Source organism: Palaemon carinicauda, chromosome 18 (assembly GCF_036898095.1).
Source record: "Palaemon carinicauda isolate YSFRI2023 chromosome 18, ASM3689809v2, whole genome shotgun sequence".
NCBI classification, from domain to species: domain Eukaryota; kingdom Metazoa; phylum Arthropoda; class Malacostraca; order Decapoda; family Palaemonidae; genus Palaemon; species Palaemon carinicauda.
The window spans coordinates 42217882-42245055 of record NC_090742.1 but is presented as its reverse complement, the minus strand read 5'-3'; positions in this window follow the sequence as shown (position 1 = coordinate 42245055).

The following is a 27174-nucleotide window of genomic DNA, read 5'->3' as shown; positions in this document are numbered from 1 at the left end:
CGAACTTGCCTCTATGTTTGTATCGGGAGTCCTCAAGAAAAGGGAACAACTTTGCTCCTTCCTTTCCACTGGTATCACCTCTTGCCAAAGGTCACAGTTACTTTTTGCTCCTCTTTCTAAGTTCCTGTTTCCTGAGGATCTTATCAAGGAAATGTCTGCGGCTCTTATACAGAAGGATACGCATGACCTCGTGGCCTCTTCAGCACGGAAGGCTAAGGTTGCACCTTCAGTACCAAGAACTTACCGCACCCCAGTGGCTGATACTCCTGCTACCAGATTTATTCCGCCCTTTCGTGGCAGAGCCCCCAGCCGAGGAAGTACCCGCCCAGACGGTCACAGGGGCAGGTCCAAGAAAGGTACCAAGTCTTCGAAAAGCAAACATTGACTCTCCTCCTCTCCAGACAGCCGTAGGAGCCAGACTCAAGACCTTCTGGCAAGCTTGGGAAAGAAGAGGTGCAGACGCCCAGTCTGTCAAGTGGCTAAGGGAGGGTTACAGGATCCCATTCTGCCGCAATCCCCCTCTGACCACTTTTCCCATCAACCTCTCTCCCAACTACAAGGAAAAGGACAAGAGGCTAGCGTTACATCAAGAGGTGTCGCTCCTGTTACAGAAGGAGGCAGTGGTGATAGTCCGGGATCATCAATCCCCGGGCTTTTACAACCGTCTCTTCCTGGTGGCCAAGAAGACAGGAGGTTGGAGACCGGTGCTGGACGTCAGTGCGCTCAATGCTTATGTCACCAAGCAGACGTTCACTATGGAGACGACGAAGTCGGTCCTAGCAGCGGTCAGGCAGGAGGACTGGATGGTCTCGTTGGATCTGAAAGACGCCTACTTTCACGTCCCCATTCATCCAGACTCCCAACCTTTTCTGAGATTCGTTTTTGGAAAGGTTGTGTACCAATTCCAAGCCCTGTGTTTTGGCCTAAGCACGGCACCTCTGGTGTTTACGCGACTGATGAGGAATATTGCGAAATTCCTCCACTTGGCGGACATCAGAGCCTCCCTTTATTTAGACGACTGGCTTTTAAGAGCCCCCACAAGTCGTCGCTGTCTGGAGAGTCTCAGATGGACTTTGGACTTGACCAAGGAACTGGGTCTTTTGGTCAACTTAGAGAAGTCCCAGCTTATTCCTTCCCAAACCATCGTTTACCTGGGAATGGAGATTCGGAGTCAAGCTTTTCGGGCTTTTCCATCGGCCCCAAGAATCAACCAAGCCCTAGAGTGCATCCTGAGCATGCTGAAGAGGAACAGATGCTCGGTGAGACAGTGGATGAGTCTAACAGGGACCCTGTCATCGTTAGCCCTGTTCACCGAGTTAGGGAGACTCCACCTCCGCCCCCTTCAATACCATCTAGCAGCTCACTGGGACAAGAATATGACGCTCGAAGCGGTCTCTATTCCTGTTACCAAAGAGATGAAGACTACTCTCATGTGGTGGAAGAGCAACATCCTTCTCAAGGAGGGTCTCTCGTTAGCTGTTCAGACCCCCAATCTTCATCTCTATTCGGACGCATCAGACTCGGGCTGGGGCGCGACCTTGGACGGACAGGAATGCTTGGGAACATGGAACAAGGAACAGGAAACGCTTCACATCAATTGCAAGGAGTTGTTGGCAGTACATCTGGCCTTAATGAACTTCAAGTCCCTCCTGCTAAACAAGGTGGTGGAGGTGAACTCCGACAACACCACAGCCTTGGCGTACATCTCCAAGCAGGGAGGGACTCATTCGAGGAAGCTGTACGAGATAGCAAGGGACCTCCTCATTTGGTCAAGAAGTCGAAACCTCACGCTGGTAACGAGATTCATTCAAGGCAATATGAATGTCTCGGCAGATCGCCTCAGCAGGAAGGGTCAAGTCATCCCCACAGAATGGACCCTTCACAAGAACGTGTGCAACAGGCTTTGGGCCTTGTGGGGTCAGCCAACGATAGATCTGTTCGCTACCTCGATGACCAAGAGGCTCCCATTGTACTGTTCCCCAATCCCAGACCCGGCAGCAGTTCACGTGGATGCTTTTCTGCTGGATTGGTCCCACCTCGATCTATATGCATTCCCGCCGTTCAAGATCATCAACAGAGTTATTCAGAAGTTCGTCTCTCACAAAGGGACACGGCTGACGTTGGTTGCTCCCCTTTGGCCTGCAAGAGAATGGTTCACAGAGGTACTGCAATGGCTGGTCGACGTTCCCAGGACTCTCCCTCTAAGAGTGGACCTTCTACGTCAGCCTCATGTAAAGAAGGTACACCCAAGCCTCCACACTCTTCGTCTGACTGCCTTCAGACTATCGAAAGACTCTCTAGAGCTAGAGGCTTTTCGAAGGAGGCAGCCAGAGCGATTGCCAGAGCAAGGAGGATATCCACTCGCAGAGTCTATCAATCCAAGTGGGAAGTCTTCCGAAGCTGGTGCAGAGCCAATGCAGTTTCCTCTACCAGTACCTCTGTAACCCAAGTTGCTGACTTCCTGTTGCATCTTAGGAATGTTAGATCTCTTTCGGCTCCTACGATCAAAGGGTACAGAAGTATGTTGGCAACAGTTTTCCGCCACAGAGGCTTGGATCTTTCCTCCAACAAAGATCTACAGGACATCCTTAAGTCTTTCGAGACCTCTAAAGAACGTCGCTTGTCCACTCCAGGCTGGAATCTAGACGTAGTCTTAAGGTTCCTTATGTCTCCTAAATTTGAACCTCTCCAGTCAGCCTCTTTCAAAGACCTTACTCTCAAAACTCTTTTCCTCGTCTGCCTTGCAACAGCCAAAAGAGTTAGTGAGGTTCACGCCTTCAGCAGGAACATAGGATTCACATCCGAAACAGCTACATGTTCCTTACAGCTCGGGTTTTTGGCAAAAAATGAACTTCCTTCACGTCCTTGGCCTAGATCGTTCGAAATTCCTAGCCTTTCCAACATGGTGGGTAACGAGCTAGAGAGAGTTCTTTGCCCTGTCAGAGCTCTAAAGTACTATCTTAAAAGGTCAAAACCTATACGAGGACAATCAGAGGCCTTATGGTGTGCCATTAAGAAACCTTCGATGCCTATGTCCAAGAACGCAGTTTCGTATTACATAAGGCTTCTGATTAGAGAAGCTCATTCTCACATGAAGGATGAAGACCTTGCTTTGCTGAAGGTAAGGACACACGAAGTGAGAGCTGTGGCTACTTCGATGGCCTTCAAACAGAACCGTTCTCTGCAGAGTATTATGGATGCAACCTATTGGAGGAGCAAGTCAGTGTTTGCATCATTCTATCTCAAAGATGTCCAGTCTCTTTACGAGAACTGCTACACCCTGGGACCATTCGTAGCAGCGAGTGCAGTAGTAGGTGAGGGCTCAGCCACTACATTCCCTTAATCCCATAACCTTTTTTAACCTTTCTCTTGAATGCTTTTATTGTTGTTTTTGGGTTGTTACGGTAGGCTAAGAAGCCTTCCGCATCCTAGTTGATTTGGCGGGTGGACAATTCTTTCTTGAGAAGCGCCTAGGTTAGAGGTTGTGTAGAGGTCCTTTAGTATGGGTTGCAGCCCTTTATACTTCAGCACCTTAGAGTTGTTCAGCCTCCTAAGAGGAACGCTGCGCTCAGTAAGGAAGACGAACTTATTAAAGGCAGAGTAATGGTTCAAGTCGACTTCCTTACCAGGTACTTGTAATTTCATTGTTATTTTGAATAACTGATAATATGAAATACGGGATACTTAGCTTCTTGATTAACATGTACACTGGTTTTCACCCACCCCCCTGGGTGTGAATCAGGTACATGATTATCGGGTAAGATTAATATTGAAAAATGTTATTTTCATTAGTAAAATAAATTTTTGAATATACTTACCCGATAATCATGATTTAATTGACCCACCCTTCCTCCCCATAGAGAACCAGTGGACCGAGGAAAAATTGAGGTGGTGTTGACAAGAAGTACTGCAGTACCTGGCCACAGATGGCGCTGGTGAGTACACCCCCCTCTTGTATAGCGATCGCTGGCGTATCCCGTCCGTAGAATTCTGTCGGGCAACGGAGTTGCCAGCTACATGATTATCGGGTAAGTATATTCAAAAATTTATTTTACTAATGAAAATAACATTTCTTTGACCTCTTTTTAGCACCCACACTCCTTGCATTAGAAGTTTTTTTTTATCTCTTTTTAGCTCCTAAACCCCTTGCATTAGAATTTCTTTGACCTCTTTTTAGCTCCCACACCCCTTGCATTAGAAGATCTTTGACCTCATTTTAGCTCCCACACCCCTTGCATTAGAAGTTCTTTGACCTCTTTTTAGCTCCCCCATCCCTTGCATTAGAAGTTTTTTTACCTCTTTTTAGCTCCCACACCCCTTGCATTAGAAGTTCTTTGACCTCTTTTTAGCTCCCCCACCCCTTGCATTAGAAGTTCTTTGACCTCTTTTTAACTCCCACACCCCTTGCATTAGAAGTTCTTTGACCTCTTTTTAGCTCCCACACCCCTTGCATTAGAAGTTCTTTTACCTCATTTTAGCTCCCACACCCCTTGCATTAGAAGTTCTTTGACCTCTTTTTAGCTCCCCCATCCCTTGCATTAGAAGTTCTTTGACCTCTTTTTAGCTCCCACACCCCTTGCATTAGAAGTTCTTTGACCTCTTTTTAGCTCCCACACCCCTTACATTAGAAGTTCTTTGACCTTTTTTTAGCTCCCCCATCCCTTGCATTAGAAGTTCTTTGACCTCTTTTTAGCTCCCACACCCCTTGCATTAGAAGTTCTTTGACCTCTTTTTAGCTCCCCCACCCCTTGCATTAGAAGTTCTTTGACCTCTTTTTAGCTCCCACACCCCTTACATTAGAAGTTCTTTGACCTTTTTTTAGCTCCCCCATCCCTTGCATTAGAAGTTCTTTGACCTCTTTTTAGCTCCCACACCCCTTGCATTAGAAGTTCTTTGACCTCTTTTTAGCTCCCCCACCCCTTGCATTAGAAGTTCTTTGACCTCTTTTTAGCTCACCCACCCCTTGCATTAGAAGTTCTTTGACCTCTTTTTTAGCTCACACACCCCTTGCCTTAGAAGTTCTTTGACCTCTTTTTAGCTCCCACACCCCTTGCATTAGAAGTTCTTTGACCTCTTTTTAGCACCCACACTCCTTGCATTAGAAGTTTTTTTTATCTCTTTTTAGCTCCTAAACCCCTTGCATTAGAATTTCTTTGACCTCTTTTTAGCTCCCACACCCCTTGCATTAGAAGATCTTTGACCTCATTTTAGCTCCCACACCCCTTGCATTAGAAGTTCTTTGACCTCTTTTTAGCTCCCACACCTCTAGCATTAGAGGTTCTTTGACCTCTTTCTAGCTCCCACACCTCTAGCATTAGAAGTTCTTTGACCTCTTTTTAGCTCCCACACCTCTAGCATTAGAAGTTCTTTGACCTCTTTTTAGCTCCCACACCTCTAGCATTAGAAGTCCTTTGACCTCTTTTTAGCTCCCACACCTCTAGCATTAGAAGTTCTTTAACTTCTTTTTAGCTCCCGCACCTCTAGCATTAGAAGTTCTTTGACCTCTTTTCAGCTCTCTTACCTCAAGCATTAGAAGTTCTTTGACCTCTCTTTATAGCTCTCACAACTCTACCATTAGAAGTTCTTTGACCTCTCTCTAGCTCCCACACTTCCAGCATTAGAAGTTCTTTGACATATATTTCTAGGTTCCATACTTTTAGCATTAGAGGGTCTTTGATCTATATTTTGAGGTGCCTTACTTCTAGCATTACATGCTCTCTATTTCTAGGTGTGTTACCTCTGGCATTAGAGGCTCCTCTTCGCTGTTCTTTCCTGTTTTCTAGTTTTCAAAATCTTCCTTCATTAGATTATCTGTTTCTTTCGAGATTTCATTGTCTCTTTTCCTTAGTTCGTCAGTGTCCTTCTAGATTTCAAAAGAGATTTCAGTGCCGCGAGTCCTCACTTCGTCAGATTCCTCAGGGAAATCGAAGGCATTTATTCTTTACCTATCTATGCAATGAGCAAAGAGATGAATACTATCGATTTCTCCGCATACACTATCATGCCAAAGTAAATGACGAGCAACATGATATATTTACCAATGTAGTCTGGATATGTCCTTATTTCAATGGCGAATTTTGGGACAATCCTGTTGAAGAACTACACGTCACTCACCGTTCAGTTGAACCATTCTGCCTCCATCCTCATTCCCCGCAATCCGTTTTTGCACCGATACAAGCCTCGTACTTTTTCCAAGACTCTCCTTTAATAAGACATCGTCGCAAAAGCCCAAGCAAAGGATTCTTCAAGGCGCATACATTATGATCTTCAAAGCTCAGCTGCCAACGGAAGATCCTGTGTCTTTCTATAGGGCCAGCGATATAAAACGAACGATCGGCAACTTCGGCAGCAACCAAAACAATCTGTAGTTAGTGGTGTTCCGAAGACGTAACACATAATTCTTACCGGCAGCTTCCTATTCCGCCAGAACTCGATCTCTGTGAGTTAAGTGAAATCCTTCTCCCAGTCATCAACTCATTTCCTCTTTCTCCTATTGACGCGCAATTACTTGGTTAGATTTCGCCAGCTACATACAGATCATGTGAGGTGTTGCAGGCTACGTTAGAAAAAATGAAGATCAGGTCTTCAGAAGTCATTTGAAGCTCGGGGAGGAGTTGTTCAGGACTGCTCCTGGAAATTTCAGTTCTGGAGTCATTCAGAAATCCATGTTAAGTATACAGCTATGTCCTTCGAAGACTTTTGGAAATTCAGGAAAGTTTTCTTCCGAAACCGTTCTGGAGGCATTAAGAATTCCATGCTAGGTCTATGGCTATTTTTTCTGAAGCCATTTGGAAATCCGGGAAAGTTTTCTTCCGATACCGTTCTGAGATTCTGTTCTGGAGGCATTCAGAATTCCATGCTAAGTTTATGGCTATTTCTTTTGAAGCCATTTGGAAATCCGAGAAGATTTTCTTCCGAATTCTTTTAGGACTCGCGAAAAATTCCATTCTTGTTTTATAACAACGACAACAACAAAAATAATAATAATAATAATAATAATAATAATAATAATAATAATAATAATGATAATAATAATAATAATAATAATAAACTTGAAAAGTTTTGAAGACGCTAAACGCTCAACTTTGCACTTTGAAGGAAACTTTAAGATACCCGCACGAAGGGCGAAGGGTAATTGAGGTTTAAAGCAAACCGAATTGAAATAGTTGATTTCAGCTAAATTATTTCAGGCTTGGTATTTAGAACAATCTATTGCAGGTACGAATCGATATATATATATATATATATATATATATATATATATATATATATATGTATATATATATATATATATATATATATATATATATATATATATATATATATATACAGTTTATATATGTGTATATACATGCATGTATATAAGCTATTGCAGTATATGAATATTCTGTGTATATATGTATATTTATACGATGTATATACATATATATATATCTACACAGACATATATATATATATACATATACATATATATAATATATACATACATATACATATATAATATATATATACATACATACATATATATATATATATATATATATATATATAAATATAAACTATATTTATATATTATATGAATACAGTATATTTGCATGTGCTGTACACACACACACACACACACACACACACACGCATATATATATATAAATATATATATATATATATATATATATATATATATATATATATATATATATATATATATATATATATAGATATATATATATATACATACATACATGCATACATATATACTGTTTGTACATACATACATCCCTAAATACAGCAGCCTTCGTATTCTCCCAACTGTTTATACAGGCAAAAGCAAATGTAAAATGCATATCACCAAGTTATGGCTTAACCTTGATATTTCATCGAGATTCCAGGTGTGGGCAAGACATCTGTCCGCAAGCCACAGTACGTTTTGTTTTTCAAAACGGAGTAACATCTTGAAATCACGATCAAGTCTGGGTAAACGGGGCATGTATTGTTTAACATGCCTCACATCCACAAAATCTGACATCGTGCTGAGAATCGGACAGAACAACCTTTCTCTTCGAACTGCAGTCTGCTACTGACCAGACTCAGCTTTTTCGAAGCATATGCTCTTTATATGAAGTAAAGGGTCTTCTTTTTGTATAACCATTTACTTTTATGTGATTATAAGGATATGCTTTTGCTCTAAAAGTAGAAGCTTTTGTTTGAAATGTTTATGAATACAAGTAGAAGGATTTCCTTCATATTTTGCAAGTATAAGCACACCCTTTTCTTTATGAATACCACCCCATTTCTTGGGTTTGGCCAGTTTTAATCACATCGTAGATTGGTGATGGTGGGAGAGTTTAGTCCGGTCATTCATAGCAAACCAACCTGGTCTGGGTGGCCCTGACTAGTACAGAATTTCTGCTGATGGTGATACCCCATATATTCTCCCGTAAATACTGTATATTCCTTTGAACCATACAAAATTAAATCTACAATGATCTGAACATTCATAACTTTGAAAGCTTACTGATGCTTTGCTCTTCACGACCAAAATGAGGATAAACTTATAAGAAATTAACTTTTCTCTTTATCTATCAAAGGCTTATTACAAAAGTGAGGTTTTCACTTGGATAAAAAGGGAAACGTGAGAATTTATTTACCAGTAAAACCTCCATCTAATTTATCATAAAACCTAAGACTATTTATGGATTATCTACTTTTGATCGCTAAAAAAAAAATAAATAAAAAAAAAATAAATAAATAAAAATAAAAATCACCAATGGTGTAAAATCTTAATTTCCGACCATGTCACGAGAGTTACGATGGAGCAAATAACATAACACAATATAAATTTTGACTCATTCTACATTATCGATGTAAGCAATGTATTGACAATCAATTACAATCAATTAATGGGGTGAATTTTATGGTCGTTTTAGAGAGATCATATTAAACTGGGAGACATTTTATAATATTTTGGAACTAACTTAAGAGGGCTTAGAAGGAACATGTTAGAGGGTGGGAGGTCAAGAGGGAGGCAGAGAGTTGGTGATTGCCAGACTGGGGTTCGAGTCCCACTCAAACTCCTTAGTTCCTTCGATCTGCGACATCACCATCCTTGTGAGCTAAGGAAGGGGGGGGGGGGGAGCCTATAGGTCTATCGTCTGAGTCGTTTGGGGAAGCCTATAGGTCTATCTGCTGTCATCAGCAGCTACTGTCTGGCCCTCCTTGGTCCACGCTTGGATAGAGAGGGGGCTTGGGCACTGATCATATATAATATGGTCATCTCTAGGGCATTGTCCTGCTTGATAAGGGAAATGTCACTGTCCCTCGCCTCTGCCATTCATGAATGGTCTTTAAAACTTTAAAAGAACTGAAATATTTTCTATTATTGTTCCATTTAATATAGCATTAATTCTTCACTATAAAGACCAACAATTTCCGATTTACATTCAATAAATTATTGCATCCATATTTAACAATACTTTGACACTATAATTATTATCGCGTCTCTCGCAGCTGATCCAGTAAAATCAATGTGATAAAAACATATGGAATAAAACTTAAGGTCAGGATTTATTCATAAAAACGAATCGAATTCATTATATTAACAATAAAAAAAAGAATACAAACACTGTTGGTATTTAATAAAGCATGTTCGTGTTCGTCTTCTAAATGTGTAGCGTCTTTAACCGTTGGGGACCAGATCTCATAAGTCTTAAAATAGGAGACGTGACGAAAACAAGCGAATTATTTTTAGATAACTCTTGACTAACGTCGGTTTGGAATGTTAACTGAAGGTGACAAGGAAACAAGATATATATATATATATATATATATATATATATATATATATATATATATATATATATATATATACACATATATATACATATATATATATATATATACACACATATATATACATACATACATACATACACACACACACACACACACACACATATATATATATACATATATATATATATATATATATAATGCTAAGTTTGTGTGGGAATAAAAGAATTTATAATCCCATTTCTATGTATCCACCACTTGCTACAATCAAAATATAAAGACTTTGGTCCTTCTGAAACTAGCTCGTTTGCCTAAGATTTGTAATTGTAATCAGTTTCAGACTCAATTGAGCAACAAAACTCCAATTTATAAATAACATTAAAATAAAAGTTCCAGGAAAACCTTTACTTCCGTGAAGCATGAGACCCCTATTTTTGCTTTCGAAAAAATCAAAGATTTAGCGAAGGGTTTGTATTCACTCCTGTATGTTTATTAGTTTATCTATTTGTATGTTTGTTTGTGAGCAACTTTACCCAAAAACTACTATACCGATTTTGACCAAACTTGGTAGTCATGTTGAGCACGGCCCAAGGATGAATATATATCATTTTGAATAAAGTACATCAAAGTACAAGGGTTCATCAGGATAATCCCAATGTTATGTAAATGGCAAATATTATTTTCGTTTATTTTTTGTTTGTGAACAACATTACGCAAAAACTACTGAACTAATTTCAACAAAATTCACCGAAGTAAAAGTACGCAGGGAAGTTAGGAGCAAAACAGGACTGCTTGGCATAGCGAAGGTATGCTCTCTACTTAGCGCCCATCAAGCTTTTGACTGCATTCCAAAGAGCATAAAACCCAGCCCTTCATCTGAGCCTCATTCCTGATAGATGTTTTATAGTCATTTAGTAACACAAACCAAATAACATTTAATAGGTTAATTTTCGATTAAACATCGAAGGTTTCAAGAGGCAGAGAATCCCTTTAGTGAAAGGCTGTAAGCTTACTTCATCACATTTAAGGGTCCAGACTGCCAATGATTGATTGTGAAAAACTTCCAGCAATTAGGTGACGGTGATTAATAAAATTTCTCCTTTTTTCACCAACTTTTCCATTTTCCTTCTGCATGATTAGTATTTTACGCAATTCTTCTAAAAGTTGATAAGTTCTCCTAATGGCTGTCTTCGTCGCAAATGGATTTGCAAACTTTTCAATTTTCAATTTTTATATGGAATCTCTTAAATATAATGATCAGGAAATTACCAATATGGGCAATTATTACTCTCTGGCTAATAAAAAAAAAGAAAATATGAGGAAAAAAAGTGACATTTTAAGAGATATTCAAAGGCACTTCTTTTAAAAGCGAGAATACCGAGGATTTTAGGGAATGCAATAAAACAGAAAAAAGGAAAATCAAAAAATAATTAGGATTATACCGAACGAACCATTATTGACCCAAAAATGTAGAAAAAAAAAAAGTTGAAATGCTACAACAACTTCTCTTATATTTTCCATCCCTTCTAAGAAACAAATAAAGGAGAGGAATCTAATCCAATTTTGCAAGCAGAGCATAACATTATCCACCTAGTCTTAGATAGTGCCATAGCCTCTGTACCATGGTCTTCCACTGTCTTGGGTTAGAGTTCTCTTGCTTGACGGTACACTCGGGCACACTATTCTATCTCAATAGTTTATGTAGGAGATATTTATTTCAATGTTGTTACTGTTCTTAGAATATTTTATTTTTCCTTGTTTCCTTTCCTCACTGGGCTATTTTCCCTGTTGGGACTTATAGCGAGCACTTTCCGTCTTTGGTGGGGATCTAGGCAAAAACCACTTCTTTTTAAAATCAAAGTCATTTAACATGTCCATCTCGTAAAATTAGATTATCTTTTTACCATATCACTATGTTTGATATATTTTGTCAATTGTAAACTTTAGTTTGAATATATGAATTCTGGTCACAAAGCACTGTGGTTTGGTGCAACTGAGAGAAACCCCGTTAAGAATGGAGCTCTTCGTGTTTTAATAGTAATGCTTAACCGTATTTGAGTGCCTATGCCATTGAGTACTTGCAACTTGAGGTTTTAAAATGAGTAACGAGAGTGATGGAGGGGTGGGAGTGGGGGGGGGGGGGGATTTGTTAAGGATACAATTTCTCTGAGAACTTGAGTTTCAAGTTGAAGTTTTTATAGTTTATATAGGAAATATTTATTTAAATGTTGTTGATGTTCCTGAAATATTTTATTTTTCCATGTTTCCTTTCTTTACTGGGCTATTTTCCCTGTTGGGGCCCCTGGACTTATAGCATCCTGCTTTTCCAACTAGGGTTGTAGCTTAGCAAGTAATGAGGGGGGTGGAGGCAAGTTGTTAAGTAAACAATATCGTAGAGAAATTAAGTTTAAAATTCTCAGGTCTGTAACAAATCCCAGATCAGTTGCAGCTGCAGACATGTAGATAAGAGAATATAATTTTAACATTGACAGAACCAAATTTCTAAAACCCTATTAATAAATCAGCAGTCTTTATAAAAAAAAAAAAAAAACAAAGGAAAATACAATTTGGGTTTACACCTCCATAAGCATCAAGGTCCATCAAGAATGTTTTAATTTCACGGGACCGGAAAGCTAAACTAGTTAATTTAGTCTCAGGAAAACAAAAAGGAGGAAGATCGAGTTTCCCATTATTCTGCTTACTGTCAAACACATCAGCCAATAGGGTTGCCCTTTCATTTGGACAACGAGTGAAAGAGCCATCGAATTCAAGTATAAGAGGAATTGTTAGTCTACACTAAAGAGTGCAGATTTAAGGGTAGCCCACCAATTGTGTTCCAGGGTTGTACCAAAAATGGTTTCTTTTAGGGTCAAATTGTATTCCATTTGAGCAACGTCTCTTAGCTGAATATAGTTATTCAAAAGTCAAATCCGATAGGCTTCTTGCTTCTCCAAATAAGCGGGTTTGTCTTTCTCACGCGGCATTTTACCACACGAGAAGGGATTTGGTTATCATTTATGTTGACTAGATTCTCATTCAAGAGAACTATAAGGTCAACACTTTTATACAATTGTGACTAACTCAAATGCAAAAGATCACTTAAAATGACATTCCAGTCTGCTAAAGATTTAATATACTTTATATCTTACTTAAATATGACACATGAGGATCAGGCTGCTCAGTCTTAATTACTAACGAAATTAAGGCATAATTAGACATCGCAACTGGAGAACCAAACTTATTTGATATAACATAAGGGAAGTCCGTCTACACTAGGTCCAAGCAGTTACCAGACCTGTGAGTAACTTCACCTATCATTTGCGCACAGCCTGATTTAGATGCAAAGTGCGAAGCTCGTAAGCCATGGCGATCAGTAAGAGAAACCGAATTGAAACAGCACCCTCCTATAGTGAGCTATGAAATCACCAAGCACAAAAGAGGCCTTTCTATTATCTTATATCTTAACCATGGTAAGAAGACAATCGAAGATAGAATCATCCAAGTCGTTATGCCAGCCACAAACCTTTATGACCTGAATCTCATGACATCCACATTCATAGCAGGACTCAAGAGAAGCAGGGGAGTCAGTCCTAATACGCACTGCCATTCATTCCCCTTGCCCCTCGTGACAACCATTAATTCAAAATGCTTTCTCATGGAAATCTTCGCTTCCCCCAAGATACGACGAGGACCAATCCACATAATAATCCCTTAAAAGGAAAATAATAAAAACAACCCATATATCCTCAAATCAAACACTACACAGTCGCGGAGATGTCAAAGAAATCGGTTTGCTATGGAAATTTAGGGTCAAGTAATACAAACAAGGTACAGGAAACGATTTTGATTTGAATGAGCTTATTGAGAGAGAGAGAGAGAGAGAGAGAGAGAGAGTGAGAGAGAGAGAGAGAGAGAGAGAGAGAGAGAGAGAGAGAGATTAACCAAGTATGCCATGTTGATTACAATAATTTCTTTGGGTTCAATGATTTCATTATGATTATTATTATCCATGTTAAGTTCCAAGAAAAAGTTCTAAAATTTGATATGGGTTAATAATATTAATTCTAAACCAGCGAAGAGCCAAAACCTGTCCTTAGATCAGTGATATAAACAAATAAATGTACTGTGGGGATAAAAAGTGACATCACACTTCTCAGTTTTGTTTGCCTCCGCGAAAATCATACAAATTAGACAAGGTAAAATTATGTTCCGAAAATATCTAAATGTATATGGTAAAAGACACTACAGGCCTATAAGTTAAGTAGTACATACACACAAATAATCTTAAAATTGAGAAAAGTATATGGTTAAAGACACTATAGGCCTATACGTTAAGAAATACATACAAGCAAATATTCTCAAATTATCCAAATGTATATGGTAAAAGACACTATAGGTCTATACGTTAAGTAGTACATACACAAAAATAGTCTTAAAATTAAGAAATGCATTTGGCAATGGACACTATAGGCCTATACGTTAAGTAGTACATACACACAAATAGTTTTAAAATTAAGAAATGTATTTGGAGTAAGACATTAAAGACCTATAGGTTAAGAAGTACATACAAATAAATAGTCTCAAAATATCCAAATATATTTGGTAGAAGACACTATAGGCCTATAAGTTGAATGGTATATAAAAACAAAAAGTCTCACAATTAAGACAGTAAATTCAAAGCAAAAAGCAAGAACAACAGAAAACAAACTGAAAGGCAGTTTTACCATAGTCGCAACTTATGAGTCCCTAAAAAGGGTATTCTGGTATATCTAATCCACAAGAAGAAGACAAAAATGTGATAAAGAAAAGATATCCCACTTGCCCACTTGTTCCTTATCTATTCTCCCCTATCTCATCGTCACTAAACCAATCACCAACACCTCCCCCCCCCACCTCTAGGAGGGAGATTTGAGAAACAGAAAAGGGAGGGTAAGACCAAGAATGCAAGAAAAAGAATGGAAAGAAAGAAACAAGAAAACTTAAGAGGACATTAGAAAAGAAAAGAAGTTTAGGATGATTGATAACTTGGGATATTCAAAGGGAGAGGAAGAGCTCTTTGGGGAATAAAGGGGAAAGGGAGTTGAGGGAAGAGCTGGTGCCAAGGAAGGACTTCCATTCCATTTTCTCCTTCTCTTTCCAGTCACCAACGTCTCTTAGGCATTTCCAAACCATGGTATTTATAGATGATCCATTTGCAAGGAGGTCTAGCCTGTAAAGAGCAAAGCACCTGCAAGCAGCAGAGCATCTGCCTCCAATTAATTTGCATAAATCTCAATGCATTAATCTCTATGGTTACAATTGAATACAATATTCCTCAAAAGATATAAGGAAAATATTGTTTATGCCCTGCAATTTCCGTAACATAGTATATCCAACATAGTTGTTTGTCTTACAATTTTCGTTATTTTCAAAATAACTATATCCAACAGTGTGTGTATTTTTTTTTTTGTCTTACAATTTTCGTTTTCATAACAAAATATATCTAACAAAGCTGTTTCTATCATAAAACGACTTAATGTGTCTTTCACGTGTTTTATTTACAAATTTTACAGCAATACTTTAATTGGTGTCTATCCATTCGGGATGCAAAATAGTTCACAACCATTGTGAAATGTGTTATATATATACATACACACACACACACACACATATATATATATATATATATATATATATATATATATATATATATATATGTGGGTGTATATATATATATATATATATATATATATATATATATATATATATATATATATGTATATATCTATATACATATATATATATATATATATATATATGTATATAGATATATACATACATATATATATATATATATATATATATATATATATATATATATATATATATATATATATATATATATATATCCTGTCAGTGAATTACGAAAAGAAACGACAATCTTTTAGAAAAGGCGTATTACATGACTTATTAATTCCGTTAAGCAAAGAAAATATTTATTACTTCTCTTTCTCTCTCTCTCTCTCTCTCTCTCTCTCTCTCTCTCTCTCTCTCTCTCTCTCTCTCTCTCTCTCTCTCTCTCTCTCTCTCAAATAGCAGTAGGCTATATTCTGCAACTACCTAAATTTTACTTCAGAAATTTTCAGTTTCCATTAGCTGCAATAGACAGGACTCAAATAATTGGTCAAAAGTAAATTTGTCTATATTTATGTATCATTAAACTCCATTTCCTTGTTGCTGCCAGTTTCATTTTGATAATGACGATGATGAGAGAGTGAGGTTGGGGGGTCATAGATTGACGACCCTTAAACACTATAATTACTCTAACCTTCTTCAACAATTGTTTTAGAAAAATAAAAGAAAACTTGAAGTCAAATATTTTGATGGCTTCATTCTCATAATCGGGAAGGGTATGCAGACAACATAAGGTTCAAGACAATGTCTATTTCCACTCTTATTAGTCTCTTCTCACAATCCGAGCAGGATAACACCTTTCATCATCGTTCGTCCTTTTGTCAGTCCGTAAATGTGTCTGTCACTTAAATCTCGACATCACAACTCCTACATGATTGAAGGGATTTTGCAGTAACATATGGCTAAATCTGTCTATAACGATTTGTTAATAAGTATTTACTTTGATTTTTTATTTATTTATCTATTTTTTTTTTTTTTTTTTGGTAGGAATTTTCTTACTACCGGTTGAACAACATCTTTAGATACCTGTGAAGATAAAAAGATTTGTCAAGTAACCGAAATAGATATCATTGGATCATTGTCTAGACAATGATAATTATAAATCAAATTTAGTTGCTTCAATAAAAAAAATAAATTAAAATGTTAACAAAATAGATAAATCTATTTACCTTGTTTATACTCGCAATTTTGTAAATAGAAAAGTTTCTTAACGGCAAAAGAAATTCCAACCAATCCTTTTAAGAAACTCTCTCTCTCTCTCTCTCTCTCTCTCTCTCTCTCTCTCTCTCTCTCTCTCTCTCTCTCTCTCTCTCTCTCTATCTCTCTCTCTCTCTCTGTTTCTATACGTTATGTATTTTCTTTTCAGATGATCTATCTACAAACTGTTGATCAATACATTCACTTTGCAAACGCTTGATAATGATTAACAATTAAAATATCGAAATCAATATATCAGGCCTTATCTTTTATTTCCCTTCTGTTGAAACTGGTTTGACACGGAAATCATGAAACGACGAAGGCTTCTGACAAGTCCAACAAATGTGGCTCATTTCTAGAACAGTAAATGCAATTCCTGATAACTTTATTTGTCCATGCAATACACAGCTTGTAAGAAGCCGGAGGTGTGTTGAAAGTTATCAAATACATTTCGGGTAATACGATCGAAAATGCACGGCTTGGTACGTTAAGTTCCTAAATACACTTTTGTCGTTGAATGATATATTTCAAGTTTCAAGGATAGACCAACATAACGCTTGTAAAGCATTACGAATGTATAGCGCCATCCTGTTATAATAAAGTAGAGAATAATTCATCCACTTGAAAAATCCAGGGTTGTGATGGCCTATAGTAAACGTCCCTACCTGGCGATCTGCCGTACCGAGGTTCGAGTCCTGCTCAAGCTTGCTAGTTTTCCGTAATGTCTGCAACCTCACCATCCTTGTGAGTTAAGGATGGGGCGTTTGGAGGAAGCCTATATGTCCATCTGGTGAGTCATCAGCAGCCATTGCCTAGGCCTCCCTATTCCTAGCTTGGGCACTGATCATATGTATCTACGGTCAGTCTCTAGGGCATTGTTTGAGTAGCTAGAGAGAAAAGATGAAGCGAGAACAGAGATAATTTGAAGAAATTAATGTGGGTGTGGCTAGAGGCCAAAGGGTTTACACCCTCACGATAGTTACTGTATAGTAATACCATCAGGATTATTACATCCACAAGATCCTTAGGATCAGATTATAATTTCCTAACTCGTTAGAACTAACTCTTTGATTTTATTGCAATTGCCATTTATCTTGGCATACGTGGCTATGCAGCATTTTGTTAATATAACGGCAAATATATTCACTTATTTTTAGGTAAGATACAGGCCGTGTACCAGCTTTCCCTCTGCCTTCCCTAACATAACCTTACTTGGGGTCGAGTTCCAACTTCAAAGGAAAGGAGGGGGGGGGGGGTGAATTCAACAACCCCACCTAACCAAACCTACAATGCTTTAAGTCAGGTCGTGAGGGCACTGCAAAGACGCCAAAATATTAATATTAATATCATTAAAAATAATATTACCCAAATTCAGCACAGTCCACTTCTCGCTTACAAAACCCTGGGAAGCAAGAGATTGCTGTTATTACATTACGTTGGCCCCATGTCAGCAAAGATTCTTGCTCTTAAAATTAGCTCACAAAATCATTATGAAAATGTGTATTATTAAAAAATGTATACCAACGAAAAAGGTGTCAAGCGTCAAACGGAACTTTGAAGAAAGTTTACCGAAAGGCGAAACTTTTCTTGTCAACTGTCACTCTCGTCGATATTAATTGTCTTTTCTTTTCGACAGTTTCTATTTGAACAGTTTCCGGCACCTGAGCTTCATTTCTTGAAAATCAATTTAGACGTAGCATTTAAGAAAGAACAACCAGCCTTTGATATATCTCTATATTTATGTTAAAATTCATTGAAGTTTCAAGTTTTCTTTTATGCCATGTAAGGTCTCCCACAAAAACAGTATTTAATATCTTACTATGATTTGACCTTGGTGGTTGCTCTTGATCTTGAATAAGCTATATAAAAAAAAACGTCAAAAGGAATCAATATTAGCTTTATCGTCTAATAACTCTTGTTGATTATTTCTTATGACTTTTAATGATACATGTCACGTTCGTGTGCTCCGTTAACTCGACCTTTCTCCTTGATTTCTTTCTTCGCTTAACCTACTGGACCACACAACTAGAATCTTTTCATCTTCTTTCTATCTCCTCTGACGGCCGACACGGCACCTTAAATATATACAACCTTATTTTCAAGATGTATTCAGACTATTACAAACACACCAGTATGGAAAAAACGTTTTTCTATGCAGTTTTACTTCTTTGTTTTTAATGATTTTCATTGAATATTTTCTTGATTTTTTATTTACATTAAACGATATCAGCGTCAATAACCTTAAATGTCAGGATGCCAGCAAACCTCAAATAAATCAATCAATCAATCTATAGTAACTGTTGGCAAAGCAGCATTTCACCTGTATGCAATATCACTTGTTGCCTTCCTGCAGATTTAATCATCATGCTTAACGATGTTAGGAAGGAAGAGGAATTACAATTTTACTAAGAGCATCTATTCCATAAAGGTGTACCCAAGCAATCAAAAATGAGTGTAAATAATAGATATGCACACACAAAAAAATATTCAACCCATCCCACCCCTCCCGCTTTCCTAACTAAAACCCGCTGGTTCGGAAATTTGTGGGAGAACGTACTTTCCGTGTGTACCTCTCTGGGTAATCCCTCTCAACAGGGTATGACTAATCTCTCTCTCCCTGCAAGTGACAGAAAATAAATATTATATATATATATATATATATATATATATATATATATATATATATATATATACAGAAAGAGAGAGAGAGAGAGAGAGAGAGAGAGAGAGAGAGAGAGAGAGAGAGAGATATTCATATATATATTTATGTATATATATAGCCAGAAAATTGCTCTTTATTACTCTCTCTCTCTCTCTCTCTCTCTCTCTCTCTCTCTCTCTCTCTCTCTCTCTCTCTCTCTCTGTATATATATATACATATATATATATACACACATATATATAAATATATATATATGAATATATATATATATATATACAGAGAGAGAGAGAAAGAGAGAGAAAGAGAAAGAAAGAGAGAGAGAGAGAGAGAGAGAGAGAGAGAGAGAGAGAGAGAGAGAGAGAGAGAGGGGGGGGGGGGATGAGAACGCATTCGGAAAATAACAAGTTGAGGAAATAAGTACGCCCCTCAAACAAGCGAAAATGGAATAATAGATAAAAAAAAATTAGCCTTCAATCACCGGCATTTTCCTCTTCCCGTTTATTTTTCCTCATCTTTCCCTTTCCCCTCCTACATCCCCTTTTTCCCCTTTGCAATATAAAGGGTATGTAATGACAGGAAGAAACAGTGGAGAAAGCAATGAGGCGAGAGGAATAAAACTTGGTCAGGAATTGGAGGACATTAGATAAGAAAAGAGCTTCTGGGTGATCGATGGTTTGGAGTGTTAGGAGGGACAGGAAGTGCCCTTTGAGGAAAGCAGGCTGGGAGGGAGGGAGGAGAGGAGGAGAAGGGAGAGAAAGAGGAAGGATATAGAAGGAAGAATAGGTGCCCTGGAAAGACTTTCCTCTCGTTCTTCGTTTTTTCCTTTTCATAAACTCCTTGATAAACAAGAGATAGTATTTATTGAAATAAAAGCATTTTAATTTTGATTTGTGGAAATATTTTTTTCGATGATAAACTTCTAAACAGCTTATCTATAAGTGAAAGCAACACATCAACAAATATCAACATTATAAAAATAGTTCCTAGTGATATACAACTGGCTTCTTTCTGACTTTAAAAATTTATTTTTATTCTTTTTTTAATATTTATAATTCTGTGATTCATTTAATTTTTTATAATTTTGTGATTAATTTTCGCAACAAATGTTATTTAGAGTTGATTCGGAATTCAGGATACACTTATGATATCACATCGTTAAATAATAATAATAATAATAATAATAATAATAATAATAATAATAACCCACGAAGCTATTTTTAATAATTTCCTAAGTACCTATATCTTCCATGTAACTCACCGCCACCAAAGGCATTTCAAAGCTAATGATTCACAAAAGGATAATTTCAAACATTTTGTGAAAATATTTGTAATACGCCATTTCAAGATCTAGCAATACTTGATTTGATGATTTTATCCTAACGAGTCCAGACACGACTCTCTCTCTCTCTCTCTCTCTCTCTCTCTCTCTCTCTCTCTCTCTCTCAGAAAGACAGCATCAGATCAGTATTTGTAACACCACATCTAAATTCACTCTAAGGAAATAGGAGTTTCCATTTTGTAAAAATGGACCGACAAACTTTGAATCCATTAGCCCCATTTGAAGTCTATCAAGCAAATTGCTTGGGGGTAAAGTTCCCTATAGAAGGATGTTGCTTGAAGATGTAGACTCGATATTCGAGAAGGTTTCAGGAGAGGAGAAGATTGAATTAAGAAAGAAAAGAGGAAGACTGAATTAGGAAAGCAAGGAGGAAGACTGAATAAGGCAAGTAAGGAGGAAGATTGAAGCGGGAAACGAGAAAGATTGAAGACTACAATATAAACTCAATAAATAAAACCTAATTTTTTATCTAATATCAAATTATTCTGATTTATTATTATCATCATCTTTATTATAATTATTATTATATTTGTTGTAGCTGCTTTTTTTGTTATTGTTGTCATTTATTTCACTGAAAATACATTAATAAAAAAAAGGAAAATAGTAAAGAAGTAAAACTAAATATGCAGGAGCTAGTCTTCAGACAAAATCAATAATCACGCAGGTATTTCAACAGATAGATGTAAAGGAAAGAGATCCATAAAACTATACATTTAATTAGTAATCAAGATGGTAGTGTAATTACTTGTGAATAGTGAAAATTGAATCTTATTCGATATTGCTCTATATTTAATCAGGTCTAAATGGAAGAAATGTTCTTTAAAAAAGATAGTATTTATTGAAAATCTTAGTTTCGAACTCTGACAAACAGAATACAACCATAAAATTCATCCTTCGGCTGTGCTCGAACCAGGTCAGGCGAAATATATCCTCAATGTGATAGTGTTAAAAGGATAATTTGGTCATCGTAAGGTGCATAATTGGTGTAAATATGAAAATTAGACTATATATATATATATATATATATATATATATATATATATATATATATATATATATATATATATATATATATATATATATATATATATATATATATAAATAAATAAATATATATATATAATATATATATATATATGTATAAATAAATATATATATATATATATATATATATATATTCATATATATATATATATATATATATATATATATATATATATATAAATATGTATAAATAAATATATATATACATATATATATGTATATATACATATATATATATATATATATATATATATATATATATATTTATATACATATTTTTATATATATTTATATATATATATATATATATATATATATATATATATATATATTTATATATATACATACATACACACACATACATACAGTATATGTGTGTGTGCACTTGTGTAAAAACACATCGAAGGACGCACATTTCCAATGACTATTATTAACAATTTATATCAACTATCATTTTCTAAACTCATAAAATCCATTACACGAGTCCTCTTTACTCAAAAACCAAATTTTTAACACAATTTTAAGGTTACAATTATCTTCTCAATTCCGTTATAGAGTAACAATCTCTGCCTTTTTCTTACTTGCACTTTCATTAATCGGTATTTCATAGTCACTGGCGAGTGATGCAGTTCGTCACGCGATCCGGCCCTTTAAAGTTTGCAATATCCTTAGAACACCAATAAAAGGAATTGCAGGCCTTTCCTGGACGATTTTACGACAGCGCCTAGTGTCTCGTTTTTATCTCGCCTTCAAACACCAACGATTGTTCACTTAACAAAAGGTCATAAGCGAAGCCTTACTCTTCATCCTTCCTCTGTCATGTCTTTTCATATATAGTTATTCACACATTTAAAGGTTTAAAGGTCGCACATGAATGGCGGACGCAAGGGACAGTGACACTGCACTATCAAGCAGGACAATGCCCTAGAAATTGACCAAATTACATAAGATCAACGCCCAAGCCCCCTCTCCACTCGAGTTGGGACCAGTGGCTGCTGATGACTAAGCTGATAGACCTATAGGCTCCCCCAAGATATATCAATGTAAATAATGTTATATAGCTAAAGGTTAATTTGATAACGTGTAATTTCAGTGATTACACAATTGGATACTTTATTCTCAATTTCTCTCTCTAGAATGTGTATGTATGCATGTATTATTATTATTATTATTATTATTACTAGCCAAGCTACAACCCTAGTTGGAAAAGCAAAAGACTATAAGCCCAAGGGCTCCAATAGGGAAAAATAGCCTAGTGAGGAAAGGAAATAAGGTAATAAATAAATGATGAGAACAAATTAACAATAAATCATTCTAAAAACATTAACAACGTCAAAATAGATATGTCATATATAAACTATTAACAACGTCAAAAACAGATATGTCATATATAAACTACAAAAAGACTCATGTCAGCCGGGTCAACATAAAAACATTTGCTTCAACTTTGAACTTTTGAAGTTCTACTGATTCAACTACCCGATTAGGAAGATCATTCCACAACTTGGTAACAAAGGATATATCAATTTAAACATTGTTATATAGTTAAAGATTGATTAGGTCATTAGATAAATGGATACGTTATTCTATCTCTCTTTCGACACTTTGTCTGTTCGACACTCTGTCCATTCGATACTTTGTATTTCGACATTCTGTCTTTCGACATTCTGTCCATACACGCACCCAAACCATCATCCTTAGCTCACAAGGACGGTGAGGTTGCAGCGACCAAAGGAAATAACAAGTTTGTGAGGGACTCGACCCCCAGTCTTACAATAACCAGGCTGGCAAGGACGCTACCACCCGGCCATCTATTTTGAGAAGCACCTCTTTCCCTATCATTCAATTGTCCTGCGCATTTTACATTTCATTTTATCATGAAAATAAGAATTTTGCTGGCTGTGTAAATCTACAAGTGAGAGCAGTTCACAGAATTGCATTTTTTTTAGTCTTTTTAATTATGTAGGGGACACAAAATCCATACAAATACTTTATCAGAATGTATCGCTTGTTACAGTACATCTATTCAGAAACATAAAATGAATTTTACATACGAGCAAACCCAATTTCTTTCAAGTATTATCTATTTGAAATAAAACTGGGTGGCTGTCAACTTCAACGATCAAGCACACATGTCACAACCCCGACCGCCCCCCCCCTATATATAAATATATATATATATATATATATATATATATATATATATATATATATATGTGTGTGTGTGTGTGTGTGTGTGTATGTATTCATTTATACATTTTTATGAATAGTTTTCATCTAATAGCTTCGATGAAAACTGAAAATGTATGATACTGAAAAATTCTAAAATGTTCGTAGCCATCTCTCATAAAATCAAAACAGCCCTTTTTGATATTTAGGAGAAAATTGAAAAATAAAAAACCAAACTTATAATTTTTGTACTTTAAACGAATAAAAATATCAAAAGAATAACATAAAGATGAAATAGACGAGTAAACAGTTAAAAAAGTAAAATTAGTATGATTGCATTTTTGGAGAAAATAAATAAACAGTAAATGCATTTTCTTTATTTTATATGCATCGAATATTCACACTGAAAGCACATGCTTCATTTACTTTGTTACAAGATCTTTTGATATAAAATTCTCCATGTGAGCTTTGATCTTATCACTAAATGAAACACGTTTTAAGTGTTGATCCACTATTTATATACACCACTATTTGTATTTACGAAGTTTGGATTGCTATTCCATTTGCTCTCGAGAGGAATTACGGAATAATAATTGCCAAAGGAAACAGACTGAAAAAGTCGCTTCCACTTGACTACCTGTTATCTAGATGAAGATCTTCTTCCCCACAGTATCCTTACATTAATGTTGTTAATGTTTTCAAAATATTTTATTCTAAGTGTTAATTACTTCTTATTTCGTTTATTTATTTCCTTTCCTCACGGGGCTATTTTTCCCTGTTGGAGCCCTTGGGCTTATAGCATCTTTCTTTTCCAACTAAGGTTGTAGCTTGGCTAATAATAATAATAATAATAATAATAATAATAATAATAATTAAGGGGTCGGTTGCCTGATGCGCCGTCTCCAATGCCTTAGATCAAAGGCATCCTCTTCCACCAAACCTCTTCTCTCCATATCTTCCTTTAACTTACCTCGCCATCTAGTTCTCTTCTTCACTATCGACTTCCCTCCTCTTAACCAATTACTCAACATATTGCAAATACCATTCGTTCAACTTTTATTCCTGAGAAGCTATCCTCGCAGCTTTATACCTTTTGTAAATATACGGTATCTATATAATTTAATGCCGTAACTTTTCGATCCATACCTATCTACTTATAATTTGATTATCATACAAAATCCCCTAATATTCTGAAACATTTTTACATTATCATACAGTAAAATATACGACAGGGAACAAGAGCTTAGATATCTATTATTATTATTATTATTATTATTATTATTATTATTAGCTAAGCTACAACCCTAGTTGGAAAAGCAGGATGCTATAAGCCTAAGGACTCCAAGCACTCTTTGGTGTAGATGCAACAGTTCCTCCTTTATTTAAACCAGATGGCTCAGTCACTCACTGTCCAAAGGAAAAGGCATCCCTTTTGGCTGATGTTTTTGACAGTAAACAGAGTAATGAAAAACTTGAACCTCCTCATTCCTGTTTTCCTGAGGATAAACTAACTAGTTTAGCTTTTCGATCTCGTGAGATTAAAGCTCTGTTGATGAACCTTGATGCTTATGGAGGTGTAGACCCAAATGGTATTTTTCCTTTGTTTTTTATAAAGACAGCAGATTTCTTTGCTCAAAAGTTATCTGTTATTTTGCGCAAGTTAGTAAGAAGAGGAGCTTTTAGCACTTGTTGGAAAATTGGTAATGTTACTCCTCTTAGTAAATGTGTTTGTGGTAGCTCAAGTCCCACTGATTACCGCCCAATTTCCATAACTCCCATATTATCTAAAATTTTTGAACGTCTTCTAGCAAAACGTCTTAATAGGTTTGCTGAAGGTAATCATCTACTCCCTAGTTTGCAATTTGGTTTTCGTAAAGGCCTTGGAGCATGTGATGCCCTTCTTACAATCTCCAATGCTGTACAGAAATCCCTTGATTGTGGTCAGGAAGTTCGTATGATTGGCCTTGATTTTAGTGCTGCCTTTGACCGTGTCAATCATGAGGCCCTTGTTTTCAAACTCAAACAGTTGGGAGTGGGTGGGTCGTTTCTTAGCATTATTATTGACTTTTTAAGTAATAGATCTCAAAGAGTTGTTGTTGATGAGCACCATAGTGAGTATAGGAATGTGATAGCCGGTGTTCCACAGGGTAGTGTTCTTGGCCCATTACTTTTCATACTATATACACATGACATGTGGTTTGGCCTAGAAAACAAGCTTGTTGCATATGCAGATGATACTACTCTCTTTGCATCAATTCCATCCCCTGAATGTAGATCTGGGGTTGGTGAATCCCTTAATAGATATTTAGCTAAAATTAGTGCATGGTGCAACTTATGGGGTATGAAATTGAATCCTAACAAAACTCAAAGTATGATTGTAAGTAGGTCAAGGACGGTGGCTCCTCAACATCCGGATCTCAGTATTGATAATGTTTCTTTAAATTTGTATGACTCTTAAAATTCTAGGTGTGATTCTCGACAGGAAATTTACTTTAGAGAAACACATTAGGTCTGTGTCTTCTTCAATTGCAAAAAAATTGGCTTATTGAGAAAGTCTTACAAGATTTTCGGTGATCAATCTATTCTGAAGAAGTGTTTTAATTCTTTCATTCTACCTTGTTTTGAGTATTGTTCTCCTATCTGGTGTTCAGCTGCTGATTCTCATCTTAATTTGTTGGATAGAAACTTACGGTCTATTAAATTTCTTATTCCTGATCTAGATATTAATCTTTGGCACCGTCGTTCAATTAGTTCATTATGCATGTTGCATAAGCTTTTTCATAGCTCTGACCATCCTCTACATTCAGATCTCCCTGGACAATTCTATCCTGTTCATAATACTAGGCAGGTAGTTAATTCTAATAGCCAGGCCTTCTCCACCATGAGGCTCAATACTACACAGTATTCTGGAAGTTTTATTTCAGCTGTTACCAAGTTGTGGAATGATCTTCCTAATTGGGTAGTTGAATCAGTAGAACTTCAAAAGTTCAAAGTTGGAGCAAATGTTTTTATGTTGACCAGGCTGACATGAGTCTTTTTATTGTTTATATATGACATATCTGTTTTTTGACGTTAATAGTGTATATAGGACATATCTGTTTTGACGCTGTTACTGTTTTTAGAATGATATATTGTTAATTTATTCTCATCATTTATCTATTTCCTTACTTCCTTTCTGCACTGGGCTATTTTTCCCTGTTGGAGCCCCTGGGCTTATAGCATCTTGCTTTTCCAACTAGGGTTGTAGCTTGGCTAGTAATAATAATAATAATAATAATAATAATAATAATAATAATAATAA